Source organism: Cervus canadensis, chromosome 6, assembly GCF_019320065.1.
Source record: "Cervus canadensis isolate Bull #8, Minnesota chromosome 6, ASM1932006v1, whole genome shotgun sequence".
NCBI lineage: Eukaryota > Metazoa > Chordata > Mammalia > Artiodactyla > Cervidae > Cervus > Cervus canadensis.
Genome location: NC_057391.1, coordinates 55079185 through 55104786, shown reverse-complemented (window position 1 = coordinate 55104786; position 25602 = coordinate 55079185). Strand labels below are relative to the sequence as shown.

Genomic DNA, 25602 nt, shown 5'->3' with positions numbered 1-25602 from the left:
CAGTCTTTCATTTAAATTTTGCAGCAGATAAATCACATGTGGATAAACAAGAGTTAATTGAATGTAGTTCGTAGGAAAAGTCAAATGCTGAGTTTGTAAGCATTTCTCCAAGAGTATGGATGTTGTAATCCCCACGCCACCAAAAAGCAAATGAAAACCATTTTATTCACACTGGGAGATATGTTTGATCTGAGGTATGCAGATGTTGGCCAGGCCTTTGTAATCAAATTGAGTGCTTCTGCCCCAGATGTTAAAAAGCTCCCAGTTCAGTGTAGGACAGTAAGGAGCTGGGCTGAGTTTTGCTGGTGATTTGTTTTTTCCAAAGCATGTTTTGTGGAATTAGGTCTTTAGGCTTGCAGTTTCCTGTACAAACTCTTGGCCTCTATTTTCTCTTGCAGTCTGGTGTCTGGTTTGGATCTGGTCAGATGAACCATGTCTCCTGGCTAGCTGACAACCCACAGGAGGTAAGCCTATAAAATGGCACAGGCCATGGTTGTTCATGTGAGGAGGACCACCTGGCAAAGATGGGTGGTTCCCATGTGTAATACTGTTGAGCAGTGCTCTGGGGCAGGGACTGACCAAACTTCTTTAGCGCTCAAGGCACTTGTCTGAATTTCTTGGGATGAAAATCATTTCCAACCGGTTGCTAGTCTCGTCTGGATGCAAGGATAAGTCATTTTTCTTCTGCATCTTCTCAACACACTGACCTTGCAAAGTCTGCACGTGGAAGCGTCTCAGAAGGGTGACCAGGATGACCTTCATCATCACCTTGGCGATGTACTTTCCCACACAGGCCCGGGGCCCAAAGCCAAATGGCTGAAAGTACCTGTAAGGAACCTGGGAAAGAGATCAGACAATTAGCCAGAGTAGTAAAGGCTGCTGCTGCTGCTGCTAAGTCGCTTCAGTTTGTCTAACTCTGTGTGACCCCATAAGTGGGAGCCCACCAGGCTCCACCGTCCCTGGGATTCTCCAGGCAAGAACACTGGAGTGGGTGTAGTAAAGCCTAGAGTCATGCATCTCCATTTGATTCACCCTGAAAACACAGTCAGTCAGAATGCTCGGTTTTAGTGATTTGGCCATACTGCTTCCTCACAGACAGGAATGACTATGACTCAGATAAGACTCTTTCTCCATCCAGTTTGATTCACCCTTTGTGATACAGACACAACCTCAATAATTCCCAGCTACATTTTCATGTAAAGTACTCAGCTAGCTCTGTGGGAAGGCCACATCTTTACTGCTGTTCTGCCAGTCACTGAGGCAAAGACTGTTGTTGTCCCAGGCCATATAACCTGATGACAAAGACAAATTTAGGCAAAAGTGTGGATTCCTGTCCTATTAATGCCAAGAATCTAAATATTTTTTGTTATACAAATATTTAAAGGGACACACCTCTCTGTCTTGTCTCCATTTGGGCTTACATATTGTCTGGCACTTGAAGGATACTAAGTTATTTTCGACCAGTTGGCAACATGGTATGGGTTGCTTATATGCAAGTACAGTGAATTAGAGAACTGGTTTAACTAAGATCATATCTCTTCCCATATGGAAATTGAAAACTGGGGTATGCAATGAACTATATGGATAATTCAGGTTCAAAAAGAATCATTGCCTAGAATTTGACATAACAGAGGCAGAATCTCCAGTACACCTCAATTAAGAACAAGGTGGGAGTTCTAATCACCAAGTCCTGTTTAGAATAGAGACTAGTACTTGTGGGGCCATTTGGTGAATCAAAGGCAGACTGCAGAAACCAAATCATTTCTTCTCATTTGATTTCCATCTAATCATCATAGATGAATCTACAGCTGAATCTACATGATGACAAAGTGATAAGTTTAAATGGAAAAGTGGGTTGGTTAAACAAACTTCACCTCATTTTAGGCAAATTTAGGGCCTGAATTGTTCACACTTTGATCTCTCATGTGCCTTCCATGAAGACATTTCCAAGAGCTGGAGAGCCAGCCTCCTTGGCTTGAGGACAGAACTGATGGGCATGTTCTAGCTGGGGGAAATATGTTCTCTCCTGGTGATGCTGGAAGGGATGAGTAAATAGAAGGAAATGTACAAACACAAATACAGAGGTGATTTAACAGTTGATGCTTTCAAGGGTGGCACACTCAGTTTTAAGAAAGGACTCTTACATTCTTGGCAAAGTTTTCAAGAGTAAATTCATTAGGCTTTGGGAAAAACTCGAGTCTTTGCATTCTTCCAAGATTCAGGATAATGTTAGTCCCCTTTTTCACTGGGTAGCCATCGATGACGTCACCCTCTAAGGCTTTGCACATGACTAGGTCCACGATGGGCTGGTATCTCATGCTCTCATTAATAAAGTTTTCTACCACAGTTAGCTTTTGAATATCATCACTCTTTATTTTTCTTTCACCTGTGGAAGCAGACAAAAAGGATAAAGGAGGTCATGCTAATTTCAGTGTTGCTATAGGTCAGTTTGAAAAAATTTGTATATATAATTCTAATATATTAATATGCTATGTTTGGTCCACAAAGTCTTATGAAAAGTCAAATTTGAAGTCGATTATCTTAACATCTGAGGGGTGTCATTGAGACATCTGGACTTGCAGAAAAATAAGGCCAGGTAACACTGGACCCACATCTCCACATGGCAGCCACTGGCTGAAGTTGAATGGCTGAGGAGCTCTATAGAGAAACTCCTCTCTGAAGCATCATGTAGACCTACCCAGTCTGCTTCAAACATTTATCAGCTACCTCTGTGGTTCTTGAGCTTTGTCCCCTATTTTCAGTTCTAGAAGACGTTAATTCTTTAGTCAAAGAGGGATGGTGACTTTAATCATGTTCAAGGAAACGTTCTTTTCTGGATCCTGTGCAGTCATCTGTCAGAAAATATCTCTGATTGTCCCTCCTCCCCATCTCATCCAGGACAACCTGGTGTGACAGAGTGGCAAAAACCCTGTCTCTCCACCACACAAAAGGGGGTCCTCAGATCAGTCCCAGGTGAGCTGGGAATTGGTGGACACCTCCACGGTCTCAGATTGTTTGGCTCCATACCAGTCAGAGAGGCTCAATTTATCCTCAGAATTGGCAAAACTTTAAAGCATTCTCAAATGGGATATCACCTCTGCAGAATGAAAATCAACCCAGGGTCCCGAGGCAACTCTGCTTTTGTACAACTACTCTATTCAGGAGAGGTCTCACTTGATCAGAGAACTCTACCAACCCAGCCCCTCAATAGTGACTCTCCTTAGGGAATGGGAACAAGACTGTAGATAAGAGTAGGAGGGATCAAGGGATATTACATTCTGCTTTATAAATCTCTCCGTTATTTGATTTCTTTCCAACCAGCATGTATTTTTTTATATCAGAAAAACACTGATACCTGTTTGGCATGATGTAGTTATGACACAATGACTTGCTTCATTATTCTCTGGGTGGGTTCTAGAAAGGTTTTGCCATAAGAGTATTAGGAGATAGAAACTGATATTCAGAAGGAATTGATTTCTAATCTCTCTTGTCTGTTTGATAAATTCTTACCAACAACAGTCTGGATTTCCTTCATTACTGCCTCTTCAACCTGGGGATGCTTTGCAATGAGAAACAGCATGAAGAACACAGAGACAGACATAGTGTCTGGTACTGTGATTAACATTTCCAGTATGCACTGGTTTACATTCTCTCTGGTCAGTTCTCCATGTGTCTGAACAATGGAAAGGGGGAGACATATTGGGAAAGTGAAAGAAAGGTCAGAACAGGAAGCGAAGTGGCATTCAAGGATCAATCACCTCAATAAAATGAAATCGTAGGAATTATGCATCATTTGGATTGATGATAGACTTTTGCATTAATAACCTTCAGTCTAAAGCTGAACAGTTTAACCAAAGATTTCTGTGTGTTTAGTGTCTTTGGACTTCTTGGTTTTCATATTTTGTGTTGTGCAGACACAGATGTTTCAGACTTAAAGTCTTACCTGATTGTCTAATAGTAGCCTATTGGATTGGACCAGATAGGTACTGGAACAGATACTCAAGAGCAAAAACATGCAACACTTAATAGGGAATTGTTAGACGCCTGTACAGAAATAGTAACACACATATGTTGTGAGGGATTATGGTTAGTGCAGGTCTGTACCTCAGACAGAATCAACTCAGTGGCGAAATCCATACAGTCTTCCAGTTTCTCTGCTATGAAAATACTGTGCCTTTTTTTTTTCCTATCAGAATTTCCATTTCATCTTTCAAATCTTTGCTTGAAAAATCACGGGAAATATTACCTACTTGTACACAGATATGACCACACTTACCTAAGCAGTGGTCCCCAAATAGCCTGGGATGTACTGAAATGCCCTTAGACTTTGAATTCATAGAGAATATCTTGATAGAGTTGAATCCATTTCTAAGTATCTGCTTCCTCCCTTTGCCAGAATCAGGGGCCTATGAATATTGCCATTTAAAATTTGCTTAACTGAAACCATTAGTGTTCATGAATAACTGAGTTTATACTTAATTCTTTGCAAATATCCTTAAATTATATATGTTATATCAAGTTAAGGAACCAGAGTTAACCAATATATCTCAGCACTGGTAGTAAAATCAAGATTGTAATCTGTAGTTAAGGGTTGAAAACTGGTACCAAAACGCTAAATCCAATTATGTTTTCTGATATTTGATTGGGCCAGCACTGTGCTTAAATTAAACATCAAATCCCAAAGCTAGTGAATGCCATTGGTAGGATCATGCACACCCCAGTCTTCCATGGGCACTTCCATTTTCTTTATCTCATATCCACTTAGGCCACTTTTATCTGCATAACCCCAAAGATGATTAAACTTGAGGTTCCTCTTCTACACAGGAATTATTCCTCTTGATATTTATCTCATGCCTTGAAGTTTCTGCCTCACAGTAACACTGACAAAATAGTTGTTGAATGAATGACTAGTTACATCAATAGGTTTCTGCATTTTGAGAGTGTGGTGAATGGTAAAACACCTTGGAGAAGAGTCAAGGTTCTGGTCCAGGTTGTTGTCCTTCCACATAACCTACTTTTAGTCTCTGAGATGTATGTCTCTTTTAAAGTGAAGAGATCAGACTGGATGAACATTAAGGCCATCTTGACATCTCTATTCTGCTATTCTTGTCTTTAAGTATATGCATTCATGTATAATTGTATTGTTTCCTAGTTTCAGGGAATACTATTCTGTATTAGGTTAAATGTACAATAAATCTTTCTTTCAAATTCTTGTTGACACATTTGCCTACACATTTAAATACTCAATTGACCTAAATAGCCTCTATGTTTACTCCAGTTTAGCAGAAGTAAGGGAATATTCTTTAATATTCCTGCTATTTTTAAGGTTTTCTTCTTCTTCTTTTTTTTTTGGTTTCTCAGGGAAGATGTTTAAACGTTGAGAGATATTCTTCAGGAGAGTAATTTAATGTGTCATTCCAAATAAGGACGTTTACTATTGTGTATGTCTGTATGATTACAGGCACACACTTACACGTCATTCCAAATATATAGCAGGGATATATTCACATTCATTTATTCATCTACCCAGCCATTTGTTCAGCAAATATTTGTTGAGTGTCTCCTATATTCACTCAGTGGTGGTCTAGAATGTTCATAACATTACTTACCCAAGCAGTGGTCCCCAAATAGCCTGGGATGTACTGAAATGCCCTTAGACTTTGAATTCATAGAGAATGTCTTGATAGAGTTGAATCCATTTCTAAGTATCTGCTTCCTCCCTTTGCCAGAATCAGGGGCCTATGAATATCCATTGGGATTCCTCCTATTCAGGTTAAAAGTTGCTCCTAATTAAATGTATGTATTAGAACTTGTTTGTCATTAAAAACTAGGAGAATTGAGTTTAGTGATAGTTTTCAGAAAATACAAACTCTCTGACTTACAAACTTAAAAGAACGCATCTATTGGAACTCTGAATGTATTTTGTACAAGATAATTGTGTCTAGGTTCCTAGTGTAGGCCACAAACACCTTCAATGTATTCTGAGACTGAAAAAACCTTACACTTAAGAAAATAAAAAGTACAAAATGATACTTTTGTAATACTGGAGATTCAAAGAGGGAAAAATATAAGATTGAATATCTAGGGATGGAAGTAGATGTCCCAGAATCCTATCCATAAATATATATTTTTTAAAAATTTTGGCATGATTAAGACAGATACTTTATGATCTCACTTATATATTGGATATTTTTTAAAAAGCCCAAATCCCAAGGTCTTTGTTAAAAGAAGAGATTGGTGATTGCCATGGATGCTGCCTGTAGTTTGGGTGTGAAATGGGTGGAGGGGGTCAAATGTACAAACTTCCTTTCAGTTATATGATTGATAGGTCATGGGGATGTAATATACAGCACGGTGATTACAGTTAACATGCTGTTTGCATATTTAAAAGTTGTTAAGAGAGTAAATCTTAAAAGTGCTCATTCAAGGAAAAAATTTTCTAACTATCTTTGGTGAAAGATGTTTACTAGATTGTGATGAACATTCTCAGTATATTCATGTATTGAATCATGCTGTACACCTGAAAGTAACATAATGTTATGTGTCAATTATGCCCCAACAGTAAAAGTATTGGTGTTATTGCAAAGGCATGGGGCGGGTGGAGATTAAAAGATTTCTCTAGGTCTTTAGTGCTTTAGATCAGAGAAGATATTACCTAGTTCACTAACCATTGGCAAATTTATAGAGAGAGGGAATGTTGCTGAGCTAATTTCAAAGAAGACAAAGAAAGCTGTTATACATTTTCATGCAGTAAGTTTCTATGGGCCTGCTGACCATAGTGAAGCTAAAGTAATGTAGCTGTGGTTCAATATGATTTTTCAGACCACCACACAATCTGACCACAGTGAAGAGATGAATCACTGACCACCTTGATTCAAGTCACAGTAAGCTCTGGTTAAAAGAAAGAGAAGTGTTTAAAGGACCATGTGTCCAAATCATCCACCTGATACTCATTGACCACTTGAGAACACGTAAGAGCAACATGAAACTGACTTCCTGGACACTAATATTACTGAATTTCAAAATGTGCAAACATGATGAAGTTAGCTTTTCAACCAAGTTTGGGAACTTAAGGCACTGGAGAATTTAAGATACTCTGGACATCTGGGGAAGATATGAACAGAGGGATGGAGAGAGATAACCTGTTTACTGCCTACTATGTGACATGCTCTGAGTTAATTACCCTGTATAGAGGATCTAATTAACCTATATACCACCATGGAAAGTAGGCTATACTTTGTTTCAAAGAACTTCCCAAGACCATTTGGTTACCAAGCAGTAGAGATAGGATAGAAACCAGGTCTGTCTACTTCTAGATCCCCTGGGCTTTCCTCTGGTTGTGGCTCATCTAGTGGCTGGCTTCTCATATCTAAAAACCCAATGACTATCCAATAGGCCATTAGGCATCTGTACAGTCTTCTGCTAGGGTAATCTGAGACCAAAGCAAACCCAATAATGACAATTTTAGGATCCCTCCAAATATAAGATACATAAATAAACAAGACATCTTATAAAAATTCATCATGAAAAAATTTTGTGACTACTGTCATTTCCTACAAGTTGAATTAAGTAAAATTCATTCAGAAGCAGCACAACAACAAAATGATTTGGTTTTCATTTCTTCAGACATGCATAGAGAATTCTGACAAATAATAATGATAGGTTCAGCCAACCCTTCTCTTCAACTCAAAACACACTTCAGTGTTCTAGGTCCAGAGATGGGGCTTTCAACCTCTGAGGTGAAAAGCACCCCTGGGCCAAAGGCTGCCTTTTCCTCTGTGGTCCGGTCACAGGGGCCTGAAGCGCTATAAGAAGTGCTTCACCAGCATCTTAATCAACAAATCCCTGTGGTTTTGGAGACAAGTAAACTTACAAAGACTCCATCAATAGCTAAGACCCAACACCAATCAGTCTCATCAATAATTATTCAAAATGTGATACTTACACAGACTTCTCATGCTTCCTGCATAGCCAAGAAAGCTTAAAGAAGATGTCTGGTTTGAGAAGGAGAGCCTGCCATGCAGGCTCTGCCTGGATTTTAACCACAATGGTGCATTCTGGAAAAACAGAGAAAGATCAGAGCATGTGAGCAAAAATATGAGTCCAAGAAGGATATGCTGATGAGAGAAGATCCCTGTAGACTCTCCTAGCATCTTGGACTCTAAGTAGGACAAGGTTCTGCTTGCAGTGGGTGTTTCAGCCACATGAATGTCACCAAACAAATCAACACTAATTTATCCTACTTGTTAATCAGAGATGTTTACAGTTTTCAAGTTTGTGTTAGAGACACAGCTTAGAATTTCATATCCTTCTCCTAGACTGAGCCTTCAACACCTTCTGTTTTCCAGACCATGGGAAATAAGAAGTAATTAAAACTGTTATGGCCTCAATTCTGGCAACTGGCATGGCAAAATTCGCATTGTGTTGTTTATATTTCGGTCCAGTGTGTAGAATTCATCTTGGAATCTTCAATGCCTTGTCCTGTGTCTTGTGCAGTCAGCTCTTTAATGCATGTTTTTTAATTAAATTGAATCCCAGGGGAAAGATAACTACTTATTTTTTCAGATTATATACACGGGAAGGGAAGAGACATAAGCAGATGCAGAATCTGTGGTTCATAGAAATGAAGAAGTTTGCCCAACACCATACAGCCAGTGTGGCTGGCAGCCCCTAGGCTGGAGCCCAGTCCTATCTGACCCCAGGGCCTTGTCCTTTCCTGTTGGTGCGCTGGGTCCCTCAGGCCCATTGAGAGTTTAACAAGGACCTAGTGAGCAGGGGGAAATACATATAACTCTGTATGGATTATACAGGTTCTTAGCCACACAGTCTGCATCCATAAGTTAAAAGAGAGCTGTACATTGCACTTTACTTTAACCCTCTATGGATCAAGGCTAGTGGGGAACCAAGAAGAAGGGACTTCTAAAATAGGTACCTGTCAATCCTTAGGAGAGATGTGTGTGGCAAGAAAAGGCAAACAGGACTTTCATATAGGACTCCCCCCTATATGAAAGGGGATCCAGGCAAGAGGCTGTGACTAAAGTCCTCAGAGCGTATGGGGCTCCCATCCTGATGTCAGTCAGACAGGGGTCCTGTGACTCTTGTAATGAATAATTAAAGAGCAGGGGAGAGGAGGCGAGGAGAGTGGAGAATAAAAAGGGAGGGTTTATCACTTGTTTGCTTGTCCAAATGTAGTTGATCAGGGAGTAGGTGTGATAGCTCAGCTGGTGTGGGTGAGTGTGAAAATCATGCCTTGTTCTTATGCCTGTGATGTTATTCCCTCAGATCTGCAGTGGGTTCAGGGCCACACTTTATCTGGGGTTTTTTTCAGATGTCCATTCCAAATCAGAGGGTCAGAGGCCTTTCTGACCACCTTCTCTCTCCACAGTAGCCTTGGTCTCTCTCCAACCACCCCCATTCACTTTATAGCCCTACACCCTACTTTTTTTCCAAGGCAGTTATTTTTGCCTAAAATATTACTAGATAGTTACTTGTTTACTGTCCATATGTCCACTGGGATGTAAACTCTTTGAAGGCAAGGACTTTATCTAGTTCACTACTCTAACCCCAGAACCTAAGCCTGCCATAAAATAGGCAATCAATAAATATTAGTTGAAAGAATGTATGAATCAGTGAACACTGTTAGAAATCAAATCAGGAGAAATTACATTAAGCTGACAACAGAAGAATGGAATGAATCCACATGATTGATATTTGTTCTTTTGTTGGTTAGAGTTGCATATGTGTGTTTAATGATTTTTTTCTGTAGTGTAGTGAGGAAAGCATCTTCTTAAGTGAAATATCTTTCCAGTGTTGTTATAAATGTTAAATCACAAACTTTATGTGAAGCAGCTTTTTATACTGCTTTCACATAGTAGATACTAAAGTTAATGATAGTTATCATCATCATTTCCAGCAGCAGCAGCAGTACCCTTATCATCATATAGATAGAGTCAAACTTTTCATGCTTAGTGACTTTGAGGGAGAGGTGTGTTTGTCCATTTATGTGTTGTGTGTGTGTAAATATATATATGTGTGTGTGTACCTGTGTGCACGTGCACATGTGTGTGTGTGCGTGTATGGAGAGATAGAATGTTTATTTGTGTATGTATGTGTATATATACATATATATGTGTGTGTGTGTGTATATCTATATTTTGGCCAAAAGAATGGCCAAAAGGTGGGTAATGATTAAATACATAGGTTTGGTGATTAGATATATTTATGACCAAATGAAATGATCATATCTATTAAGTTTCAGGTTAGAAACTTAATAGACGTGTTTGAGTAGAATCATCCTATTTCCTAGAGCAATGAGGAGAGATACAAAAGAAATAGAAAATGGCCCGCACTATGGATTTTTATGATCTTATAAGTGAGGAAGGCAGACATACCAGGAAAACACTTTAGGAATACTTAGAAAGATTTAAAGAAGAACAGTGTACAGAAGAGTGTATCTTTCCTTGAGTTCATTATCCTTCTCATGCCCCGTTTAGTAAAGAACTGAATGTCAAGTCATGAGAATGAAAATTTCAGTACCATCCAAGGGGATCCCCAGGAAGAGCATGTTAGAGGTGTCCAGCATGATGCGCCACATGAGGGTTAATACGTCCACATAGCCCAGGTCAGTGTGGACCTCCTCCAACCTGTCCGGATGCTTGGTGATGAATCAGCACAGATGGTCACCATGAGCACCAGGCCAGGGACGGACAAAGCTGAAGGGGACAACATCAGAGTGAGCTTCCTCCAACTCGGGCACACAAGCAATCAGGCAATTTTGACTTTTTATGTTTGGAGCTTAACTGACCACAGACTTTTATTAAATGAGTTGAAATTTTCATCTTTAAATTTTCTTCTATATTCTACTAATTGTCCAATATCAAGTATCATGTTTATTATTAAAAATAGACGAATGGATGAATGAAAAATGAATATTTTTAGAACAAATGACACAAAATTAAACTTGTATTCTACCTATGACACATCATTTGAAAGACTGCAAATGAAATCTTTAGTACTGGTGGTCATAAGTTACAAACCAGTGATTTTCTATATTTATTATATACATTTCTCCCTAAAGAAGGTTTGGATTTTCACCAGGGTGATATTTTATGTTTCAGTGGGTGGCAGAATATTGATACAGGACTATTCAATTTGGATCTTACTTTTATACCTAAGGTGCTTCCTGTTTAATTGTAGTTCATATTTGTAAAGTGTTAGTCTTCCCAGGCAGCGCTAGTGGTAAAGAACCCGCCTGCTAGTGGAGGAGATGCAGCTTCAGTCCCTGGGTCTGGAAGATCCTCTGGAGAAGGGTCTGCTAACCCATTCCAGTATTCTTGCCTGGAGAAGCCCATGGACCAAGGAGCCTGACAGGCTGTGTCCATAGGGTTGCACAGAGTCGGACAGCACACACACATGCACAGTCTTATAAATGACCAAATATACCTTTCTCTTAATTTTGGTTTTTCCTCAAACTACATCCAATGTACTCAATGTCAAAACTTCAAAAAAAAAAGTTTTTGTTTGAGCCATCTTCCTCACAGAACTGAAAACACTTTAAGTGCAGTAATAACCTATTAGCTTTAAAATTCATGTCCACAGAACATGCTGGCCCTTGGAATGAGTGGATGAAAGGATGAATGAAACCAGGTAGAGTGAAATGGCTCTGATCTCTTCCCTTGCTTGGCTCCTGACCATCTGAGCAGTTAGTAATTTTGATGGTATGTGGTCTAACATTAGACTTAACTCTTAAAGTCCTGCTTTCTCTTTTGTTCAAGGTTGCTATAAGGTTTCTTTAGGAGTAATCTCTCTTTTTTTTCTGTATTTTTCATTCAATTGTATTGTAAAGTCAAAGTCCTCAAATAAAATAAATCAGCTGTGCTGCAGAAGCCCTTTAAGGCACACTCTGAAGAAGAAAAGAGACCTGGTGAGTGGTCGAAGATTCTAAACATTTTCACTCACCCATATATAAAAAGGAAGCTTGGGTTGGCAGTGTACTTTCTGACTAGGAGTGACTTGGAGATATGGAAGGTGGGAATGCTGTTTCCTGGGTGACTGTCACATCGGCAAGTGGGACCAAAAAAAAAAAAAAAAATTATTCCTTCATGAATAAATCCTATGCATGAAAATGTTGGCCTTGAATATCAGTCCCAGGCTGATGTCTGATTTGCCTCTACATTCAAGAGCTTGAAACCTCATTTCAAATGTATAAACCACATTTCAAACATATAAACAGAATGGACAGACTCTAGAAGCTGGAAAAGTAAAAAAAACACTTTCTCCCTAGATCCTCCAGAAAGAGCACAACCTTGTCAGTGTCTTGATTTTTGCCCCATGAGACCCACATCGTGAATCCCAAAGAAAGGCCATGCCAAAGAATGTTCAAACTATCGCACAATTGCACTCATCTCACACGCTAGCAAAGTAATGCTCAAAATTCTCCAAGCTAGGCTTCAACAGTGCATGAACCAAGAACTTTCAGATGTTCAATCTGGATTTAAAAAGCCAGAGGAACCAGAGATCAAATTGCCAACATCCACTGGATCGTAGAAAAAATAAGAGAGTTCCAGAAAAACATCTACTTCTGCTTCATTGACTATGCTAAAGCCTTTGATTGTGTGGATCACAACAAACTGTGGAAAATGGGAAAGAGATGGGAATATCAGACTACCTTACCTGCCTCCTGAGAAATCTGTACACAGGTCAAGAAACGACAGTCAGAACCAGACATGGAACAACAAACTGGTTCCAAATTGGGAAAAGAGGACCTCAAGGCTGTATATTGTCACCCTGCTTATTTAACTTCTATGCAGAGTACATCATGCAAAATACCAGGCTGGATGAAGCACAAGCTGGAATCAATATTGCCAGGAGAATATCAATAACCTCAAATATGCAGATAACACCACCCTTATGGCAGAAAGTGAAGAGGAACTAAAGAGCCTCTTGATGAAAGTGAAAGAGGAGAGAGAAAAAGCTGGCTTAAAACTTAATATTCAATAAACTAAGATCATGGCATACAGTCCCATCACTTCATGGTAAATAGATGGAGAAACAATGGAAACAGTAACAGACTTTATTTTCTTGGGTTTCAAAATCACTGCAGATGGTGGCTGCAGCCATGAAATTAAAAGATGCTTGCCCCTAGGAAGGAAAGCTATGACAAACCTAGACAGCATATTAAAAAGCAGAGACATTACTCTACTGACAAAGGTCTGTATAGTCAAAGCTATATTTTTTTAAATAGTCATGTATGGATGTGAGAGTTGGGCCATAAAGAAAACTGAGTGCCAAAGAATTGAAGCTTTTGAACTGTGGTGTTGGAGAAGACTCTTGAGAGTCCCTTGGACAGCAGGGAGATCCAACCAGTTAATCCTAAAGGAAATCAATCCTGAATATTCATTGGAAGGACTGATGCTGAAGCTGAGGCTCCAATACTTTGGCCACCTGATGTGAAGAGCCGACTCATTGGAAAAGACCCTGATCCTGGGGAAGATTGAGGGCAGAAGGAGAAGGGGACATCAGAGGATGAAATGGTTGGATGGCATCACCGACTTGATGGGCATGAGTTTGGGCAAACTCCAGGAGTTGGTGATGGACAGGGAAGCCTGGCTGCTGCAGTCCATGGGGTTGCAAAGAGTTGGACACGACTGAATGACTGAACTGAACTGACCCACATCTGAATTTTGACTCATAAAACTGTAAGATAAGGAATGTGTAGTTTGAAGGCAAAGACTTCAATTTCAGCAGGGTATAGTAAAGAGATAAATCACTAAATAAGGATATTTGGAATCTAGTTTCTGCTCTTCCATATCTGGCTGTGTTGCCTGGGGGAAAGTCACAAGCTTTCTAGAAATGTATTTACTTAAGTATGAAATTCGCAGGCTGGAAGAGATAATGCACCACTTCTCAGTTCTAAAATTCTCTGTTATTTGCAAATTGCCTTCTGTTAAAACATCTGGGATGTCAGCCAGTGGTTCAGCAAACATGTTGCTCTGTTAAATCAACTATATGGCTGACACACTAAATTCTTAATTGAAGTGACATTAAGTGTACAGCGAGCCAATTCTTTGTCACATCCATAAGGTGGATGTAGAAACAGGAAGAACCAAATTGAAGTGGTTAAATATGTCGGCTCTGAGGTTTTCTTCTGTGCTACCTTTTATTAATGGTGGAAATTGAGCATGGTACTTAACCTCTTTATGCCTCAGTTTTCTCATTTGCAAAATGTAGGTGATATTTACCACATGGAGTCGCTGTGGGATTAAGGTATTCAGTGTTTAGAACAGCGCCTGTTACAGAGTATGTGTGTAATGAATGCTGTGCTGTGCTCAGTCGCTTCAGTCAGGTCCAACTCTGTGACCCTGTGGCTCTCCAGGCTCCTCTGTCCATGGGGATTCTCTAGGCAAGAATACTGGAGCGGGTTGCCATGCCCTCTTCCAGGGCATCTTCCTGACCCAGGGATTGAACCTGCGTCTCCTGCATTGTCAGGTGGGTTCTTTACACTACTAGCACCACCTGGGAAACCCATAATGAACCCTAGCTCTGACTATTTCAAAACTGTGAAGCAGCAGAAGTTAATGATTTCATAAGGCATATTCATAGACAAAAGAGCAGAATTTAGCCAGACACCTGAATACCTTTCATAAATTAAGTTCTGACAGCTTTCCAGATAACTGGATTATTGTTAAATACGATGCCTTTCTCATGCATGCCAATGAACTGCAAGCCAAGTTTGCTGCCAAATTGAGATGTATAATGATTGTGCTTCATTACACGGAACACACTCGAGGACCTACAGAGAGAGCAAACCTTGGGGTTACTTGTTAAGGGTCAGGAGAACTCAGTGTGATGAGTTTGCTGACCTGGTGTCTCTCGTAGAAAATGTCTGTTGATCTAAATTCGGTGCATAATTTCTAGTATTCAGATTAAATTAAATGAGCACCTCCTTCTTTGTGTTAGCAAAAGAACCTCCTTCTCTGGTTGAAACATTTCTACCTACTAGCTCTTTGTTTGAGCATTACTAAAGATCAACAGACAACGCACACATAGAGTTATTTGTTATTTGCCCTTCTCTAATAGCAAGTCTCTAAAATATTATCCACTAATGTGGTCAAAGCTGCAAGCCTGAAAGAAAATGCACCCTCCACACCACCATGTTTCCAGGAGCCTCCAGCCCTGATGCAGCCCCACTCCAGACAGTGCCCTTCTCCTTGCTCCCCACCCCCACCCCCCAAACCCCACCTCCCTGCATAAGGGAGCCTCAGAATTGGGAGATGCTGGAATAATTGAAGTCTCATGACTTCAGTCTGGAAGCAGCAGTTCTGCCTTGTACCACCCATTCCTCAGAGTCTGTAATCAGGTCTGGCCCTTCCAGGGGTATCATTCTGGGACTGAAGGATATACCTAGGTACCTCTGCCCTGAGTTTGGCTGACTTGGGTAGGCCTGGAAGCCTCTGTGTGGTGGTGACAGTTGCTCTCCCGGAGCTCTACATTCATCATGAATCACCAAGGTCTTCAGGGTCACAGAGTTCTCCCAAGACATAGGATATATTGAGCCATTAGATAGCCCTTGATGTGGCATCCGTGGGACTTTGCCAATAGCCCAGGCTTCCTTGAACTTCCCAGTTCTTCTTCCACTATTGTGCCTTCTATCCTCACTCACATGCCTAACTCTTTAGCCCTGAACTGGGTTTCAGAGCAACTAGGAAGGTGGAGGCAACCCTTCCCCACCCATCTCCTTCTCCAGGACTTATTTCCTACTCCTAATCCCAGTCTAATTTGGGCACAATAAGCAAGGAGCATTATAGAATGTTGTAAATTCCTAGCTGAAGACATACTGGGGCCTCCTCGTGTGCAGAGAATATTGTCTTCATAGGACAACGGTACAGAATTCTTCTACAGAGAGCCTTACTTTGTCGAGATTTTTTTATTAAGACTGCTTATAAGTTAGGGTATGGCATTGGCAAGAAAAGTCAATCATTTAAATAATTTACAATTGAGAGGATAAAGGATAAGAGGATAGTTCTCTTTAGTATAAAATGTAGGGTAGCTTTATTTTTTCCATCATATATTTAATACTGACACGAATCCAGATACTTCTATTTGTATTCCAGGCAATTAATACGATTTGACACACAGATAAAATTTTGCACTATGTACAGACATCATGCCATAGAAAGGACTGAACTTCTTATTAATTGATAGAGTTCAGAATTCTAGCTATTTTTACCATTCCCCCCCTTACTCTATAATCAAAACAGCAAGTAAGTCATTTGTATACTCTTACTGCACAAACTAGGATCAACAAATTTTAAGTTCTTAGAGGACAAACAGAATGCTATTACTCTGCTCTGACATTTAGAGCTTTTGGATATATCATAAAACGCATTGGTGTGTCCAAATGTTTTGATGAACTCTGCCCAGTTAAAAACTTCAACCCACAGGGAGCCAAAACCAGTGTTCTGTGACAACCTAGAGGGATGGGATGGGGTGAAGTTGGAGGGAGTGTCAAGAGGGAGGGGACGTATTTATATCCATGACTGATTCTTGTTGATGGATGGCAGAAACTGACACAGTAATGTAAAACAATTATCCTCCAATTAAAAATTTGTTGTTGTTTAGTTGCTAAGTCATGTCTGACTCTTGTGACCCTATGGACTGTAGCCTGCCAGGTTCCTCTGTCCATGGAATTCTCCAGGCAAGAACTCTGGAGTGGGTTGCCATTTCTTTCTCCAGGGGATTTTCCCAAGCCAGGAATTGAACCAAGGTCTCCTGCATTGCAGGCAGATTTTTTTTTACCAACTGAGCTACAAGGGAAGCCAATTAAAAATAAATAAATTAAAAACAAAAACTTCAACCCAACTTAGTGTTAGCTAATAAAGAGCTAATGGTTAAATCAATTGTCCACCAGGGGGCGCCAATATCTCAGTTAGAGACAGATCTGAGTCAGGCTCTGACTTGGCAAAGAACAAAGTAGGCAAGACAGAAATGACATACACTTCTTTAGGGTTTAAAATAAATAGGCTGGATAGATCAGGAAAATGATGAAGGGAATGTTGGTGAGGAGCTAAGGACACCAGCCCAGAGCTCTCCTGACATTCAGGAGAACTGTAAAGACCTCCTTCCCTCAGCTGGGCCAGCCTGTAGCAGCAGGTGAGGGAGATATTACACTGACTGACTGAGGAGAGATCAGAGAATCCACAAGCTCAGAATGGATAGTGAACAGTGTAAGATGCCCGGTCCCTGGAGTCATTATCCTTCTTGAAACATGACTGAAGTCAAAAGCCATCTCCAAAGATGGCAAACCTATTGTCTCTTCAAAATAAAAAATAACCAGGAAGTGAGTGTTGGTGGTAAAGAGAAGCCACCCTCATTTCTGAGTTTAAAGAACTCACAGACCTGTGGTGAGGTTCAAGATTGATGAGTACGAGAAATATGGGGAGACAATCAATGGAATAACTGGTACCAAACATTCAAAAGCACTTGCTTCCTGTAGGCCTGTTCTGTGCTGTCACTCACACTCCATCAATCCTATCACGTTTTCCCTTTCCTTTGCCCTCTAATATTCTTACTCAGTTCTCATACTGAGGTCACTGCAAGAGAAAGTGAATATTAACAGAGAGACCTGACTGCAACCACCCTAAGCTGATCAAATTTAGTATCCATAATATTGAAAGGTTGTTGCTGAACGATAAGACGCGGGATTCTTGGCCTCCAGAGGAGACGAATTCAATCCGGGGCCAGAGACGAGGCTGGATCGCTCAGAGCTTTTGTGTAATAAAGTTTTATTAAAGTATAAAGGAGATAGAGAAAGCTTCTGACATACGCATCAGAAGGGGGCAAAAGAGTACCCCTTTGCTAATATTAGCAATGGAGTTATATACTCTCCAGTGAATCCAAAGAATGTCTGGCGGTTGTAAAGACCTCACCAGACCTACTCCCATAATTTACATTTTAAGATAACAGAGTTGGCCAGAAGGTTTAATCCAAAGATTGTCCTCAGGCAGGATACATTATTGTTATATAGTCACTCACAATCTGTTAATGAAAAGAAAGGAATGTCATAAAACTTAGAATGGCACCAGATAATTCATCCCTGGCCATAAAACGATTGACTTGAATCTTGTAGAAGGGCAGATTACCAACAAATAGTTTCGTTTACATAGATTAGGGGAACAATACCTGAGTAAGTAGGTTGGGCCATTTGGCAGAACCAACATGAAGATAGAGTCATAGCTTAAGACAATATTTCCATAAGAAAAAGAAATGTATTGGTTAACTCAAGGTTTGAGAGTAGTTAGCTTCAGGTGAAACCAGGTGTCATGGCAACACAGCATTTTAAGAGAAACCTCCTTTTAAATTTGTATAGAGAAGAAAAAATATCGCTGGTTTGTTTCCTCCTGCCGCTTAAGAGAGATAAAAATGTCTGGCACTTGCAGCCTCTTTCCTCCGTTTGGAGTCCCCTGGCCTTCCTGCCTTTACCCTCTCAATATGAGACCACCTTCCCCAGTCTCTTGATGTGATGCAATATGAAGTGTATAGGATTAAACAGGAAAGTATTCTTACAAGTTAGCCTGAATTGAGTTGAGCCTAATAGACCTGGTGTTCAGTTTATAAGCAATACCAGGAATAGAAGAGTATGTTCAGTGACATCATAATGAAACATTAAAAGAAATATGGAATGTGGGACATCCTGTAAGACAACTGACATGTCTCTTCAGAAGGTCAAGGTCAGGGGGCAAAAAGTAGGGCAATTGTTCTTCAAACTTTCCTGTTCATTTGAACTTTTCTTATTAGAAAGTTAGAAAAGTATCTCTTGTCTGTAAGTAAAGTCTCTCCCTTTCATGCATCCTCAACTCCCTTGAGCCTCTGCTTAATTTGTCCTGGTTGCCTTGTAAAAACTCAACCCTTGTTAAAGCCAACTCTTAGTTAAGTCTGTGCTTGCATATGGCAGCTGAATGGGGCTGGAGAAAAGGCTATTGATGCACGTGGATATGGGCTTCCTAGGTGATCAGTGGTAAAGGACTTGCCAATGTAAAGTGGTAAAGTCTCCGGCCTGCCAATGTAGGAGCCACAGGAGGTGTGGGTTCAATCCCTGGGTTAGGAATGAACTAAGCTCTCTGTTAGTTCATCCCATTTTACTGGGGATGAACTTCCATGTCCCTATTCAAGGCCAATTCCACATGTCACTCCTTTGTCATCTCACCTAGCACACTCCTTCTTTCTGCTGCATCAATGGTTTTCCTCTGTGACTCATCATTCCCACCAAAGCACACATATCATAGTATCTTGTATCTCAGCAAACAGAAAGACTTGGACCAAATACCCCTTTCAGCCTTATTCTATTCCTCTGCCTCCTTTAGGGCAAACTCTTTGAAGAGTTTGTATCTCCCACCTCTAATTCTTCTCTCCCCATTCTCCACAGTGGTCACATTTTGCCCCCAGAACTCCACTGAAACTCCCCTTGTCAAGGTCACCCTTAACCTCCCTGGTGCTAAATGCAATGCTCACATCTGTCTAGTCATGTGGCACTATCTGGATACTTGCCAGTTCCATCCTCCCTGACATGCGTTCCTCACCTGGCCTTCAGACCACCACTGTCTCCTGGTTTTCCCTTTTCTGTTTGGCTCTCCTCCTCAGCTCCTTTGCTAGTTTCTGACTACAGAGGAAGGTCTGGATGGTCAGAACTTCCTTCTTAATATTCCATTCAGTGGTGCTAGGCAAGTCAAGTCAACATATCTGAAATGGAATCCTGATTTTTCCCCATCTGAAAGAAGTTACACCCACCTCATCTTCTATACAGCACATATCTACCTGATAATAGTGTGGGCTACCATCCTGGTTTGCCTGGAACTATCTGAGTTTTACCATAAAAATCCCACAACATGGGGATAAATTTATACACTATTAAAATAGGTATATAAATACTATAATGATAGTTAGTATTTAAATTGGTAGCAGATGGGTCAGTTTGACCCCAGTTAGTGTATTAAGTGCTACTCCCTTATTGATGCTACCCACATTCTTCTTTATGATATTCTTGCAAACACCAATATATACTAATGGCATGAAGTGTCTGTGGCCCCTCATTATTTACAGCACCCCTGCCTGGGGAATGGTGCGCACTTTACCTGCAGATGATCAGATGCCCTCCCCCCGCCGCCCCCAGCTGCTCAGGCAGAAGCCCAGCAGCACTGGTGCCTGACATCTCCCCCACCCACAGCTCTGCATCCCCCACCACTTCAGAGCTAGCTGATCTAAAAGTTGGGCCATAATCTCAGCACAGTTGTAATGACGACAGATGTCAAACTTTCAGAAGAGAAAAGACCTGGCATATTATTCAAAGAAAAAGCTTTCTGGGGTCCAGTGGGGTCTCTTCAAGAGGTACAGGAAGTTCTGGGAGGATCTGAAGAGCGGCGAGGGAAGGAGATGGGGACAAACACGTCCTATTCCTGCGGGGAGCTCAGCCCTTAACAACAAAATCTGAGCAGCTCAGAGGCAATTATAGAGAACACAGAGATCCAACCAGAGAAAAGCCTGTGAGGACAGGACAGGGGGAGAGCTGGGAGAGGAGGGATGGAGCCAGGGCAGGGCAGATGGCTGTTGTCTGTGTCCTCAGGGCGAAGTAAGCAGCTGACAGTGTTGGGGTCAGTAAGGTCACTTTCCTGAAAGGTGCAGACTGGTCAGATGCCACGTGCTGTGACCAGGATCCTATTTCAGGAATTGCCTGTGAGGTTCCTGGGCATTTATCTGGGGATCTGAGTATCTAGTGTCTGTGAGCAGTTTCTGTCCTGATCACCTGATCCTTTCTCAGGTGCTTCCTTCTTCCCTCCAGGTCTCGTCTTGTACCTCCACCACCTGACCTAGACTTCAGGGGGAGAAAATTAACAAATCCACTACAACCTGCTTCAGTATTTCCCCATACTGAAGGGAAAAGCCCTCTGTCCTGGAAGCTTCTTACCTTCTCTCTTCCCTCCAGCTTTGCAGCATGTTGCAATCACTTGGGATCCTCTAAAATCCTCTGATGACTGGGTTCCCTCCCCACTGGAGACTGTAAGAGTTGGGTTTATAGCCAGGGCTGTGGGGTTTTGAATAGAAGCCAGGGTGAGAAGCACTGCTTTAGTTCTTGAGCTGCAGGTGTCATCCTTGACTTAAGTAATAAAAAGATATCTTTAGCAATAGACATCAAAATATCAAAATGAGTTTGTTTTTTAATATGAAAAAACCCCAGCCTTGATTTTTAAATATATCCCCAATTATCAACAGGCTTACTTGCTAATAATGAGGGTTTCCTCTCCATGTACCCAGACTCTCATGAATTCTCCACACATCTTGTGGTAATTGCAGGCACTGCCGATCCCCATCCAGAGGAACCTGCCGTGGGAAATGAGGGGCCCAATTCCCAGAAAGTAGCCAGGACCTACGAAAGACATCAGATCACAATGAGTATTTCAGTACCACTCAAAAGAGCAATTGCTTAAGATACTGCTGTTCTTGTTCCTATAAATCCAAATGTCCTTTTACATCTTCTGGTGTATGTAGGTGAGTCACACACACAAAATAATTAAAACAACAACACAAGTTAACATGAGGCTCTTCATAGCTCTGTGAATTAAAAGTAGTCCAGATTCTGTACCTTACCACTTCCTTTTGATCTTAATAATTTCAGTCTGAATGGACCGGAATAGATGTCTACTATATTCTTGCTGTGTTAAAGGGTATCAGTGGTGTCAGATACAAGTCAGTCAGTCCCTCTGAGAATAGGAATGAAAATGAGGACAAGTGACAAGTTGACAGATTTGTCTGGTTGCCGAGTTTTGTCTGAAAACTTTGGATTTGAAAGCACCAGTTAATGGAAGGGTAGGTTTGAATTAATTTGTGATTTTGGTGTCATCTTTTTAACTGTGAGAAATGTGGTCTGCAAAGGCAATGTCCAAACAAAAGGCATCCATTTCTGTTGTTGTTTTTTTTCCCCCAGAAAGGTTTGGTTTAAGAAGAGAATCTTAAGTCAAACCTCATTAGACAAAATAAAACGAAGCATTGAGTAATGAGGTAGTGGGTCTGATCAGTGTCTCGACCAGAGTCTGAGTCTGGTGACATGGTTTTTCTGAAGAGCAGTGGCCCTCATACCCTTGCTGATGTAGATGATGACAGAATTGTAAAGAGCGTGAATCTGGTGAGCAGCCAGGGGATTTGTTGTTGCTTATATCGGAGAATAAACCTGGTAGCTTGATTTCAGGGGTGATAGTGAAAAGTTAATCAAAAGCGTGTTGGAAAGATTTTAGAGTTCTATTGTAAAGTTATAACATTTCTATATCTTACTCCTTAGTTCCATTCTGTCAGTGAATTAGTCTTGGGGCCAAAACTTACTTAACTCTCTGAGACAAAAGAGTACAATGATGGTAATTTAGATAAGTCTTTGTGTGAATTATTTAAATTGGATGTCAAAGTCCAAATCTGACAAACAAGATTTATTACTTAACTTTGAAGTAGCTGAATTAATGTGGAAAAGACTGTCAGGGTTTTCTTTTTGCCCTTAAAATGGAAAGTCTTTGTTAATGTCTATATAACAAAAACAAGTTTGGGAGTCTTAGGTCAAGGAGTCTTAATCTTGTTATTGTTCTAATAACACTATAAACAGTTGACTGACTCATATAGAATTTTTTATTGGACTGGGTACACATGCCTGCTATGAGGAATTCTCCCTGAAAACTGCCAAACAGTCTGATATTTCTGAGAATTCTGTTAATCTGATAGTGTAGAGTGGTGGGGTTTCTATTAGAATTATCTAGGTAATTATATTATACTTTTTAAAAAATTTTTAATTTATTTTAATTGGAGGCCAATTACTTTACAATATTGTAGTGGTTTTTGTCATACATCGACATGAATCAGCCACGAGTGCACATGTGTTCCCCATCCTGAACCCCCCTCCTCCCTCCCTCCCCATCCCATCCCCCAGGGTCATCCCAGTGCACCAGCCCTGAGCACCCTGTGTCATGCATCAAACCTAGACAGGCGATCCACTTCACATATGATGATATACATGTTTCAACACTACTCTCTCAAATCATCCCACTCTTGCCTTCTCTCCCACAGAATCCAAAAGACTGTTCTTTACATCGGTGTCTCTTTTGCTGTTTTGCATATAGGGTCATCATTTCCATCTTTCTAAATTCCATATATATGCGTTAGTATACTGTATTGGTGTTTTTCTTCCTGACTTACTTCACTCTGTATAATAGGCTCCAGTTTCATCTACTTCATTAGAACTGATTCAAATGCATTCTCTTTCATGGCTGAGTAATATTCCATTGAGCGTATGTACCACAGCTTTCTTAACCATTCATCTGCCAATTAATCCACAGAGCTTGTTGAAGATTCTTTCTGGGTGTGATTTTCAAAGGATCCACAGAGGTCGCCATTTTTCTTCCACTGTCCAGGGCCTATCTAGCCCTTATGGTGGCCCCACCATCACCACCACACCCAAGAATAAAAGAAAATAAAGGGTGGGATGAGGGGAAGGAATCAGTTCAACATGGGAGAGAGTAGAGACAAGGATGAGCAAAGTGGGAGGGAGACAGGACAAGAGGCATTCCAGAGGCGTTTTCACCTTCAGAGCAAAGCTGGAATGAATTTGAATCAAAAGAGCAAAGGCAATCCTGGAATTTTACCTTGTTTTATTCCATCTTAAACTTACTTTAAAGGATACTTCTACCAAGTATATTTTACCAAAATAAAATGCAAACTAGAAGACATTATCTAAGGTATTTTTAATGCTTTCATTTAACATGTACATAACATGCACATACATGTGATGATTGTTATAAAAAACTCACCTGAGTTCATTTGCTAGTATATTGTGGCTTCAACCATACCCTCAGATTTACTCTTTGCCATTCAAAATTGTTTTACCCTCATGGACCAAAACCCCAAGAAAATATTCTCCTTAGATATAGAACTAAACGGCTGTATTATCTGGTATTGAGGTTGAGTTTTTATAGTTCCAAACCAACAGAAGATAGCCAGTGATCAGCAGCATTGCAATGCTGACAACAGTCACACCTTCGGCCACCATGCCGGTGACATCATAATGCATTGGGTTCAGCACTTACAAAACCATCCTGTGGTCCTTGATCTCAGGGGAAGCAATTTAAAGTCCTGTAGAAATCAAGAGGCAGGAAAATTAGAGAATCCCCCAAAGGTACATCCAGGACTTCTGTTGCTTCAGAGAATGCAGTACTATAGAGATGGGTGCTTTGTTTGATAATGTGATGGGACATTTAGACAAGACAAATTTGTGATTTCAAGTCAGAACAACCAATCCCAAGAGACAGAGCTTTTGGTTTGAAGTGTGACATTTCTGACCTTTGCAAAGTATCATGTTCTTTTAGATGCTTGTTCTGATAGAACCTTATCATCTTGCCCTTGAGTAGGTAGAGTGACTGAATTCTTAATTAAGAGCCAAATTTCTTACTGAAGTACATGAAAATGTAACTTATTCCAGAGATGGAGTCATTCTATGACTTCATCAGCATTTTGTTTAGGCAATCTTTTCCCGGGAGGCAACTTTTTTTTTTTTAAAGCATTCCCTCACCCCCTTCCTGCTGAAAATTACTTTCCCCAAAGAGTAAGCTTTTTACAGTAATGAGAACTTTTAATTTCTCACTCTTCATTTTTCTTCTGACTCCTCATTTTTATGATCATTACCTCAAACTCTTCAGCATGTAGATTGCTTATTTCCACTTAATTATTTGTTGGGGGATTTATTTTATTATTTGATTTGGAACAGATTTCTCTATAGCCTCATTTTGCCTAATTCACTGTTTTTATTCCTATGTAATTGATTTTGTACATTGATTTTGTTTCTAATCTTGGAGACTTCCTTATGAGGAAATGTCCTGCGGGCCCAGCAGTACACTGCCCTCTGGTCACCTGAGCAATATACTTTAGGGGTGCCCTCTATGTTGGCTGCGTGAGTCTCTCTGTTGTGGCAGGCTGATCACTGTGGGCGTGGTGATTGATGTGGCTGCACCAAGGTCAGATGCACCCTGCCTTGTGCATCCCTGGAGAAGGAAATGGCAACCCACTCCAGTACTCTTGCCTGGAAAATCCTATGGACGGAGAAGCCTGGTAGGCTATAGTCCATGGGGTTGCAAAGAGTCAGACACGACTGAGCGACTTCATCAGACTGCCATCTGTAGGTGGGCAGGTCCAGGTCATGAAGTGGCTTTGAAGCCTCAGGAAAGGGGGGCCTTGGGCTAATGCTGGTCTGATGGTGACAGAGCTTGGTCCTGGGGTAGCTGCTTGTGGGTCCAGGACTCCTAGAGCTGGGCCAGCCTGTTGATGGGTGGGACCATAGCTCAGAAGTGCTAGGCCTAATGTCCCCCTACTGGTGGGCAGGGCCAATTCCTCACTTGGAATTGGGTGACTGTGGAGTCTGGGGTGACCCAGAGCTGGTGACAGCCCACTGGAGTGCACCAGATCCTAACACAGCTAGCTGTGGGGCCGTGGTTTTCCCAGGGCTAGTGTCCACCTACTGATGAGTAAGGCCAGACCCCAGGTCTAGGGGTGGCCCACCGGTTGAGTGGATCTGTGTCTCTG

General features: G+C 40.9%; 1 pseudogene; it reads right to left on the bottom strand.

Moving 5' to 3' along the window:
• Positions 1-588: 588 nt before the first annotated feature.
• Positions 589-24121, bottom strand: LOC122443609 (annotated as a pseudogene).
• Positions 24122-25602: the final 1481 nt, after the last annotated feature.